Source organism: Hypanus sabinus, chromosome 4, assembly GCF_030144855.1.
Source record: "Hypanus sabinus isolate sHypSab1 chromosome 4, sHypSab1.hap1, whole genome shotgun sequence".
Classification (NCBI taxonomy): Eukaryota; Metazoa; Chordata; class Chondrichthyes; order Myliobatiformes; family Dasyatidae; genus Hypanus; species Hypanus sabinus.
This window is the reverse complement of record NC_082709.1, coordinates 31,017,153-31,027,164: the sequence shown is the minus strand read 5'-3', so window position 1 is coordinate 31,027,164 and position 10,012 is coordinate 31,017,153.

Below are 10,012 nucleotides of genomic sequence, written 5' to 3'. Positions count from 1 at the left end.
AAGAACAGTGAGCTGTTTTCATGGGAAACATTTCAAGCCAGCTTGGCACCAGCTAGACAATTGCAAGAACATGCTACATCAGATGATACGTTTTGAAATCTTCATTGACTTGTGAACACATAAATATTTAGATAGTAAATGTTTGGTGAGTTGGCATTGACTTTGCTATGCTTGTATTTTTCTTCTGTTGTTTGTGAGTTAACACTGGCTATTCAGTGATAATAAAGGTAAGTACTTAATGTAGTTTATACCTCCATGAATATTCATAGTGTCTGTATTAGTTATTTAAGTTTATCAGTGAGATATTTTTAAATTTTCAATTTTGTTAGAAAATCAGATACACTAGCAAAGGAACAGAAATATTCAAACAATGAGAGAAGCAGCAGATATTTTCAAGAGTGGTGCAGTGAAAAATTTAAAAAGTGCAATAAAGCATGATGCATCTTATGTTCTGAAACAATGGTATGCAGGTCTTCCTCATGTGATGCAGATTCTCAGGACCTGGGAGAACTTTTTGCCAAGCTCAGCTTTCTAACGTGGCAGCTGACACTACCAGGGACCAAAAAGTTGTTTTCTAACCAATATTCCTTGTCATAACAAGAACCTGCCTTCAGTTCTTAATGTAACTTGCAATAATAATCAGTCTGAGGTTAAAAGGACAGCTTTGCAAACAAACAGCACTGTCTGTGGAGCAAAGGTGCTCAATGAATCAGTCCCTCCATTTACAGCAGATCTCATCAATGTAGAGGAGGCTACATTGGGAGTACTGGAGGCAATAGACAGCCCCAACAGATTTGCAGGTGAAGTACTACCTCACCTGGAGGGACAGTTTGATGCCCTGAACGGAGGGGAGGGAAGGGGTGAATGGTTATTTAGTTTAAGGAAGTTTGTAGCCCAGACTGATGCCATCACTTAGCACATCAAATAGCTGATTTATCAATAGTTGGAAGATTTGTGCACTCAGAGAGTCACCCCTCACAGCATTAATTTTTGGTGTCTTGGATTTCTGCCCCAGAAGCTTTTAGACCATGTGTGTGAATTTCCTAACAAAGCTATCTGAAGGAATGCAAAGTACAAAGTATGCTTATTTTCAGAGAATACAAACTTGAGATTCATCTCCTTACAGGCAGCCACAAAACAAAGAAACCCAATACCACTCATTAAAACAAAAGAAGACTGTCGAACACCTGGTGTGTTGATAAATAAAACAACTTGAGCAAACAATAGAGCAGAACAAAAGAAACATTTAGAATGGAAGTTCACGAAAGTGAGGGATGACTGTAACCGATTCAAAAGCCCGTTAGATGCAGGCCATAGTCTCAGTTCAGCGCAGAGACAAGTAAACCTCGCAGAGTTCTGAGCTGATCTTCATCCCTGGCCCCCGACACCCTGATCTTTTCAAACTGGTATGGCTCTTAAATTGTCCAAATCTCGTGTCATTCCTTGTTCTTGGACCCGAGCCCTCCCAATTCAATATGCTCTCGGGCCCAAGCCCCAACGCCCCGATTCAGCCCATATTCGATCTTTCCAATTCAGCTTGGTGCTTAAATCTATCAAACCACGGATCTTTCCTCACTCTTGGTCACAGGCTCTGCCTTGACTGTGCCTTAACTCGACATCTCTGGTCCTCCTCCAGCTTGTCACCCCCACCCCCAAACCTCCACTTTCCCAAGCCTGAGCTCTCTCTCCACCAGGTCCCCCTCTCTCTCTCCACCAAGCCCCCCTTTCCCTGCTAGGCCCTTACCCGTTGGCAGGGGGGAAGTGGAGAATCTACCTGGGGGAAGCAACAGCGGCCAGGCCTCTGGCACTGAGTCGGGCCCTGTGGCTCAGAAGAGTAGGGAACTGGAGAGGATGGCAGCAGTAATAGGGGACTCTATAGTCAGGGGGAGAGATAGGCAATTCTGTGGATGTGAAAAAGAAACATGGATGGTAACTTGCCTCCCAGGTGCCAGGGTCTGTGATGTTTCTGTACACAGTATCCCGAAAAGGAGTGGAGAGCAGCCAGGTATCATAGTGCATATTGGTACCAATAACATGGGTAGAAAAAGGGAGGAGGTCCTGAAAACAGCAGGAAGGAAGTTGAGAAGTAGAACCTCAAGGAGTAGAATGAGGTAACAGATAAATGTGGCTGAAGAATTGGAGTAGGGGGCAGGGATTCAGATTTATGGATCATTGGGAACTCTTCTAGGGTGAATGGTTTAAACAAATATGGCAGGGGGATGGGAACCAGTACAATAGAGCTGAGGATGAGCCAGCAGGTTTACAAGTAGATGACGGATGTAACATGAAGGACAAGCCAATGATTGGGTATAAATGCAGATGAAGAGTTAAATTGTACCACAGAGGCAAAATTCAAAAGGGTAAAGAATGCAGGACCTAAGGTGTCTGTATTTAAATGCATATAGTATTTGAAATAAGGTGGATGAACTTGTGGCGCAGTTTGAGAATGATCAGTATGATGTTGTGGGCATCAGAGTCATGGCTGAAAGAAGGCCGTAGTTGGGAGCTGAACATCAAAGGATATACTTTATATTGAAAGGGCAGGCAGGAAGGCACGGGCAGTGATGTGGCTCTGTTGGTAAAAGATGGAATTACATCTTTAGAAAGAGGTGACACAGGATCTGAGAATGTTGAATCTCTGTCGGTGGAGATAAGAAACTGAAAAAGCCATTATGGGAACCATACCACAAACAAGAGAGAATCTGCAGATGCTGGAAATCCAAGCAACACACACAAAATGCTGGAGGAGCTCAGGCCAGGCAGCATCCAAGGAAAAAAAGTACAGTCGGTGTTTCAGCCCAAAACCTTTTGGCAGGACTGGAGGAAAAAAAGATGAAGTAGGTTTAAAAGTTGGGGGGAGGGGAGCAAGAAACACAAGGTGATAGGTGAAACTGGGAGGGGGAGGGATGAAGTAAAGAGCTGGGAAGTTGATTGGTGAAAGAGATACAGGGCTGGAGAGGGGGCAATCTGATAGGAGAAGATGGGGGCCGTGGAAGAAAGAAAAAGGGGGAAGGCATACCAGAGGGAGGTGATGGACAGGCAAGGAGATAAGGTGAGAGGGGGGAAAGGTGATGGGAAATGGTGAAGGAGAGGGAGGGGCATTACCGGAAGTTGGAGAAATCAATGTTCATGCCATCAGGTTGGAGACTACCCAGATGGAATATAAGGTGTTGTTCCTTCAACCTGAGTGTGACCTCATTGCAACAATAGAGGAGGCCATGGATTGACATATCAGAATGGGAATGGAAATGGAAAGTGTAATTAAAATAGATGGCCACTGGAGATCCTGTTTCCTCTGGTGGATGGGGCAGTCTCCCAATCTACGTTAGGTCTCACCAATATATAGTAAACTACACCGAGAGCACCAGGCACAGCCTATGACCTCAACAGACTCACAGGTAAAGTGTCGTCTCACCTGGAAGCTGGAAGGACTGTTTGGGCCCTGAATGGTAGTGAAGGAGGCAGTGTAGGAACAGGTGTAGCACTTGTTCTGCTTGGAGGGGATCAGTGGGGATGGACAAATGGACAAGGGAGTCATGTAGGAAGCAATTCCTGTGAAAATGGGGTGTGGGGGGAGGGGAGAGGGAAGGATGTGCTTGGTGGTGGGATCCTATTGGAAATGTCAGAAGATTCCACAGATTTATTTGCTCCTCTCTCTCTGGAGCATCTGTTCTCTGGAAGAGGCTTTTCATTCCAGAACAAAGGAGATGTTCTCCTTTTTCAAAGAAAGGGGCTTCCATTCCTGAACCATTAAAAATGCCCTCAACCGCATCTCTTCCATTTCACGCACGCTTGCTCTTATCACATCCTCCTGGAACCCTACCAGACATAGGATTCTTCTTGTCCTCACCTATCACCCCACCAGCCTCTGAATCCAGTACATAATTCTCTGTAACTTTCACCATCTCCAACAGGATCCCACCAACAAGCACATCTATCCCTCCATACGCCTCCCGAGTTACTGCATTCTGTAGGGATAGCTCCCTATCTGACTCCCTTGTCTGTTTGCCCCTTCCCACTGATCTCCCTCTTGGAACTTATCCTTGCAAGCAGAACAAGTGCTACACCTGCCCCTACACCACCTCCCTCACTACCATTCAATTAACTAGGAAGGGGACAAAGGAGAGGTTGGAGATGTCATTCACTTGGATTTTCAGAAGGCATTTGATACAGTGCCACACGAGGCCTGCTTAACAGGATAAAATCCTATGGCATTGTTGGAAAGATACTGGCATGGTCAGAGGAATGACTGACAGGCAGGAGGCAGCAAGGGGAAATAAAAAGTGCCTTTTCTGATTGGCTTCCAGTGACTAGTAGTAGGAAAAGCATCACAGGTGCAGAGGGACTTGAGAGTCCTCACGCAGGACTCCCAGACGTTAATTTACAGTTTGAGTCTGTGGTAAAGAAGGCAAATGCAATGTTGGCATTTATTTCAAGCGGAATAGAATATAAAAGTAAGGAGATAATGCTGAGGCTTTATAAGACACTAGTCAGGCTGAGAGTTTTGGGTCCCATATCTCAGAAAGGATGTGTTGTTATTGGAGAGAGTCCAGAGGAGGTTCACAAGGATGATTCTGGGAATGAAGGGATTATATGAGGAGAGTTTGGCAGCTTTGGGCCTGTACTCACTTGAACTTAGAAGAATGCGTGGGGCTCTCATTGAAACCTATTGATGGTTGAAAGGATGAATTAGGGTGGATGGGTAGAGGATGCTTCATGTGATGGGGGTATCCATAACTAGAGGGCACAGCCTCAAAATTGAAGGGCGACCTTTTAGAACAGAGGTAAGGAGGAATGTTTTTAGCCAGAGAGTAATGAATCTGTGGAAAGACTTGCCACAAAGTCTTGTGGTGGAGGCCAAGTCCGTGTGTATATTTAAGGTCAAAGTTGATACTTTCCTGATCAGTCAGGGCATCAAAGGATATGGCAAGAAGGCATGTGTATGGGGTGGACTGGGATCCAGGATCAGCCATGATGTAGCAGTGGAGCAGACTCAATAAGCTGAACCACCTAATTCTGCTCCAATGTTTTTTGGTCTTGTATGGTCTGAAGGTAGATAAATCACCTGGGCCAGATGGTGTACACCCCAGCATGCTGAAAGAGGTAGCTGAAGAGATTGTGGAGGCATTCGTTATGATCTTTCAAGACTCACTGGATGCTGCACTGGTTCCAGAGGACTGGAAAATTGCAAATGTCACTCCACAGAAATTATAGGCCAGTTAGTTTGACCTTAGTAGGTGGGAAGATGTTGGATTCTATTATTAAAAATTAGGTTTTGATGTATTTGGAGGCACATAATAAGCAGCCAAAGTCAGCATGGTTTTCTAAAGGGGAAATTCTGCCTGAGAAATCTTTTGAAATTCTTTGAGGAAATAACAGGCAAGAAGACAAAGGAGAGCCAGTGGATGTTGTTCATTTGGATTTTGAGAAGGCCTTTGATAAGGTGTTGCATATGACTTTGCTTAACTAGGTAAGACCCCGTGGTATTATGGCAAAGGTACTAGCGTGACAAATGTGAGAAAATCTGCAGATGCTGAAAAGCCGCAGATGCCGACAATCCAAAGCAAGGCACACAAAATGCTGGAGTAACTCAGCAGGCCAGGCAGCGCCTCTGGAAAAGAGTAAACCATTGACTTTTCGGGCCAAGACACTTCTTCGGGAAAGAAAGAGAAGTCAGAGAAAGAAGGGGGGGAGGGGAGTAAGAAGTAGAATGTGGTAGGTGACAGGTGAAACCGAGAGGGGGAGTGGTGAAGTAAAGAGTTGGTAAGTTGATTGGTGAAAGAGATACAGTAAAGGGCTGGAGGAGGGGCAATCTGATAGGAGAGGATAGAAGACCATGAAAGAAAGGGGAGGAGGAGGAGCACCAAAGGGAGGTGATGGACAGGTAAGGAGATAAGTTGAGAAGGGGAAACAGGAAGTTTGACAAATCAATATTCATGACATCAGGTTTGAGATAACCCAGGCGGAAGATAAGGTGTTGCTCGACAAATCAATATTCATGACACCAGGTTTGAGATAACCCAGGCGGTAAATAAGGGGTTGCTCCTCCAACCTGAGTGTGGCCTCATTGCAGCAGTAGAGGAGGCCATGCACTGACATGTTGGAACGGGAATGGAAAATAGAATTGAAAAGAGTGGCCACCAGTAGATCCTGCTTTTTCTGACAGATGGAGCAAGTGTGATTGGCAAAGCAGTGTTTCAATCTATTCTGGGTACTGAGAGAAGGGATTACATTTTTATAAGTGACAGGGTGGAAAGAGGTATAGTCTAAGTAGCTACGTGAGTCAGTAAGGTTTATAAAAGGTGACAGTAGATAGACTGTCTCCAGAGATGGAGACAGAGAGGTCGAGAAAAGGGAGGGAGGTGAAAGAAATGGACCAAGTAAATCTGTGGGCAGGGTGGAAGTTGGAGGTGAAGTTAATGAAGTTGACGGGCTCAGCATGAGTGCAGGAAGCGGCACCAAAGTAGTCATCAAAATAGTGGAGGAAGAGTTGGGGAGCAATACTGGTGTAGGCTTGGAACGAGGACGGTTCCACATAGCCAACAAAATGGCAGGCATAGCTGGGACCTATGTGAGTGCCCTTGGCTACACCTTTGGTTTGAAGGAAGTGGGAGGAACCAAAGGAGAAATTATTGAGGGTGAGGACCAGTTCTGCCGGATGGAGGAGGGTAGTGGTGGAGGGGGAACTGGTTGGGTCTGTTGTCCTGAAAGAAGTGGAGAGCTTTAAGGCCCTCCTGCTGAGGGATGGAGGTGTATAGGGACTGGACATCCATAGTGAAAATGAGATGATTGGGGCCAAGGAACTTGAAATCATTGAAAAAAATTCAAGAGTGCGCAAAGTGTCACAGATGTAGGTCGGAAGAGACTGACCCAGTAGGAATAAAATACGGTCAAGGTGATACAGATGCAAGTTCTATGGGGCAGGAACAAGCAGAAACAATGCACCTACCTGGACAGGCAGGTTTATGGAGCTTGGGTAGGAGGTAGAAACAGGAGGCATGGGTTAAGGGAACTATGAGGATATATCCAGAGTGAAAATGAGGCAATAACTTGTAATAGTATGTTAATTTGACATCAGTAACATCTATTAATGAGAACAGGGTAGCAATAGCACTTAGGGTTGAACTGTCCATGAGCCAATGCACTGCTCAGACTGGCTTGATAGCAGTCAAGCTGGGCTTGTCACGCACCGTATTGCAGCCTTCTTCAGCCACCCAGGGAAGAAGGTGTTAGAGTTGGGGTGCAGAGCACAATCCGATTTTTAGTGCAGGTGATCGCCTTGGATATTTTTTATTGTGATCACAAGACCCTGTTGGACATTAATAATGCAGAATACTGGGAGTGCAATTCACTGACCGACGGGGATGGGTGAGCTGTGTTGCCACGGTTGTTGCGTAGACAAATGCTTGTGCCTCAGGGTCGCCTGTTGCAGCTACAGGATAAGAGGATGCCAGAGATGACTGTGTACCACTGCACTCTATACTGAGTTGGAGCACAATACTTAGTCATTTGTTCCATTCATTTGTTTGACTTATTCTGATAGCTCTGGATGTTGTGGACAATGAAAAGATCAATCAATGTTCATCAGTCAAATAATTCCTGACAAACGCTCCAAAAAAAGCATGTTCCTTGGTCAGAGTTGATGTGGCATGGAAATCCCTATTTAGCAATATAGTCCTTGATCATAATTTTTGCTGTGTGTCTGATAATAGCTTTCCTTGCAGAATAGCTTCCAATCATCTTGAAAAATTGCCCACTGTTACTCGTATGTCTGAGTATCCTTGACTCTTTGGCAAAGTAATGTAGTTCACTTGTAAGTGTAAAAGTGGACCAGGTGGAGCAAGTGCACTTAATTATGGTAGCTTTTCTGCTGCTCCAAGATTCATTTGCTGGCAATGTCATGCATCTTTTAAATGTTTATTGACTTTGTGCCCTGAACTTTGGATTCCACTACCACTGGGAGATCTGTGTGATCATCTTTTCCATTCCAATGTGTCCTCAGGAATGTGTCTGCTACGCCAGACAAGAAAGCAATGTAGTAGGAATTATAATCTATGACTCGTGCTATATCTCTATACTCCATTGCTGATTAACTTCCCACCATTCTCCATCCAGAACCATTCTTCCTGTTTAGTGCATTGAATATCTTGCATACTCTTCTGTGATACAGAGTTCATCTTTGTTTCCATTTCAGTTGTCAGGTGCATTGCATATGTTCTTGGTATTTCTTTCAATTCTTTGACCTTTTAAATTTATTTTATTTCTGTTGTGGCATGGTTTTTGTATTTTGTTACAGCAACTTTGATGGCAATTTTATGATATCCATAAGCTCTTGTACAAGGGATGATTGATAAGTTTGTGGACTTGGTTAAAGTTTGGTTAATAACTCATCTCCTTCTACCTTAGGCCACAAACTTATCAATCACCCCACTGAATTATTAACTGATTAACTTCAAACTTTCTGCATAATCACTCAAAGAGTTGAACTGCATGTGAATATAATGAGAGTTGTATAAGTCATCTCCTTCTACCTTAGGCCATGAACATTAATCACCCCTGCTGTGAACACTATCTGGAGGTCCAAGATCCGTATGCTTCACGACTGCTGAATACTGTGTGTAAATGTAAGAGGGGACTATGTTGAAATATAAATGTGCCAGGTTTTCTAAAATTGACTCCTTCTACCTTAGGTCATGAACTTATCAATCACTCCTCGTACTTTTTTGCCATTCTTGATTGGAGTTCCAACAGCCGTAAGAAATATTTTTGTTTCCATAAGTGTCCAAAATCATGAAGGACTCTAAAAGCCTATCGAGTATCAGTGTAGAGGTTAGCTGATCTTCCTTCTGCCACTTTTCAGGCTTCACTCCAAGCTTTTAGTCCTGTCTGTGGTGTAGAGGTATCAGAAGCCATGCTACTTGATGTCAACACTTTAGTTTCAGAAACAATGGTCCATCCAACCCTTTGAATTCCTCTCTGAATTGTTAAGGAACCATCAGTGTACAGAATCAGATCTTTGGCAGAGTAATAGCCAACAGGATGCTTCTTGAGTTAAGCTAATAATCATGTGCTTCTCACTTACATACAGGGTAAATGGTTTACCCATGCCAGGGACTCCTAATGCAGGTACAGTACACCATACAGCCTTTAAAGTTTGAAACACTTTCAGTTGTTCTTCATTAAGAGTCACAGGATCATCAGTGTGCTTACTGCCTTTCAGCAGGTTGTTCTGTGGTTGAGCAATAATTGATGGACCTGCCACTAAAGGGGTTTACTTGTCAATACATTGACTAACAATCCAGTAAGCCACTGTCAGTTCTTTTCATAGGTTTCGTCTTCAGTCCTGCATGTCTTCATTCCCTTGGGGCAAGCTGTAAGAAAGCTGCCAATCCTATTGCTTCATCACAGTCACCCTCACTTGAGCTGCCAGAGGCCACTGTGGATCCATATCATGTCCATCCTGAAATTCATCAGAGTTCAGATGGTGTCACCGTCTCAGAGGACTGTCCAACATAGACTTTGACTCCTCAGGGTTCGGATGATGTCACTGTCTCCAAAGACTGTCCAACATGGGTAGTAACTCCTTGGAGTTCAGATAGTGTTGTGGTCTTGGACGACTATCCAGTGTAGGGAGTGTTTTCCAAGGAGAAGCATCAAAAGATGCATCACTGGCAGCGTCACCGCCCATCAGAGGGTCCCGCTCAGCTTTTAGATATTAGCTCAGTCAGCCCTGAAGCTCTGTACACTGTACCTCAAGTTGATTATATTTATCATGTTGTTTTTCCACCCATTCAGTTAATGCAGGGATTTGCTTTTTAGATGTTTTACAGTCTGTATCATAGTGTTTTTAATTGATCACACATTTCTTTCCCAACTGATGAGTAAATGCCTTTACTTGCCCCGTTAACTATTTTAAAAGTTCACACAGTCAATCAAATGGACCGTGTGTTTTTATCTTTAACTCACATATTGCAGGTTTCTTCTTTCCCTCTGGATTTTATCATATGCTTTC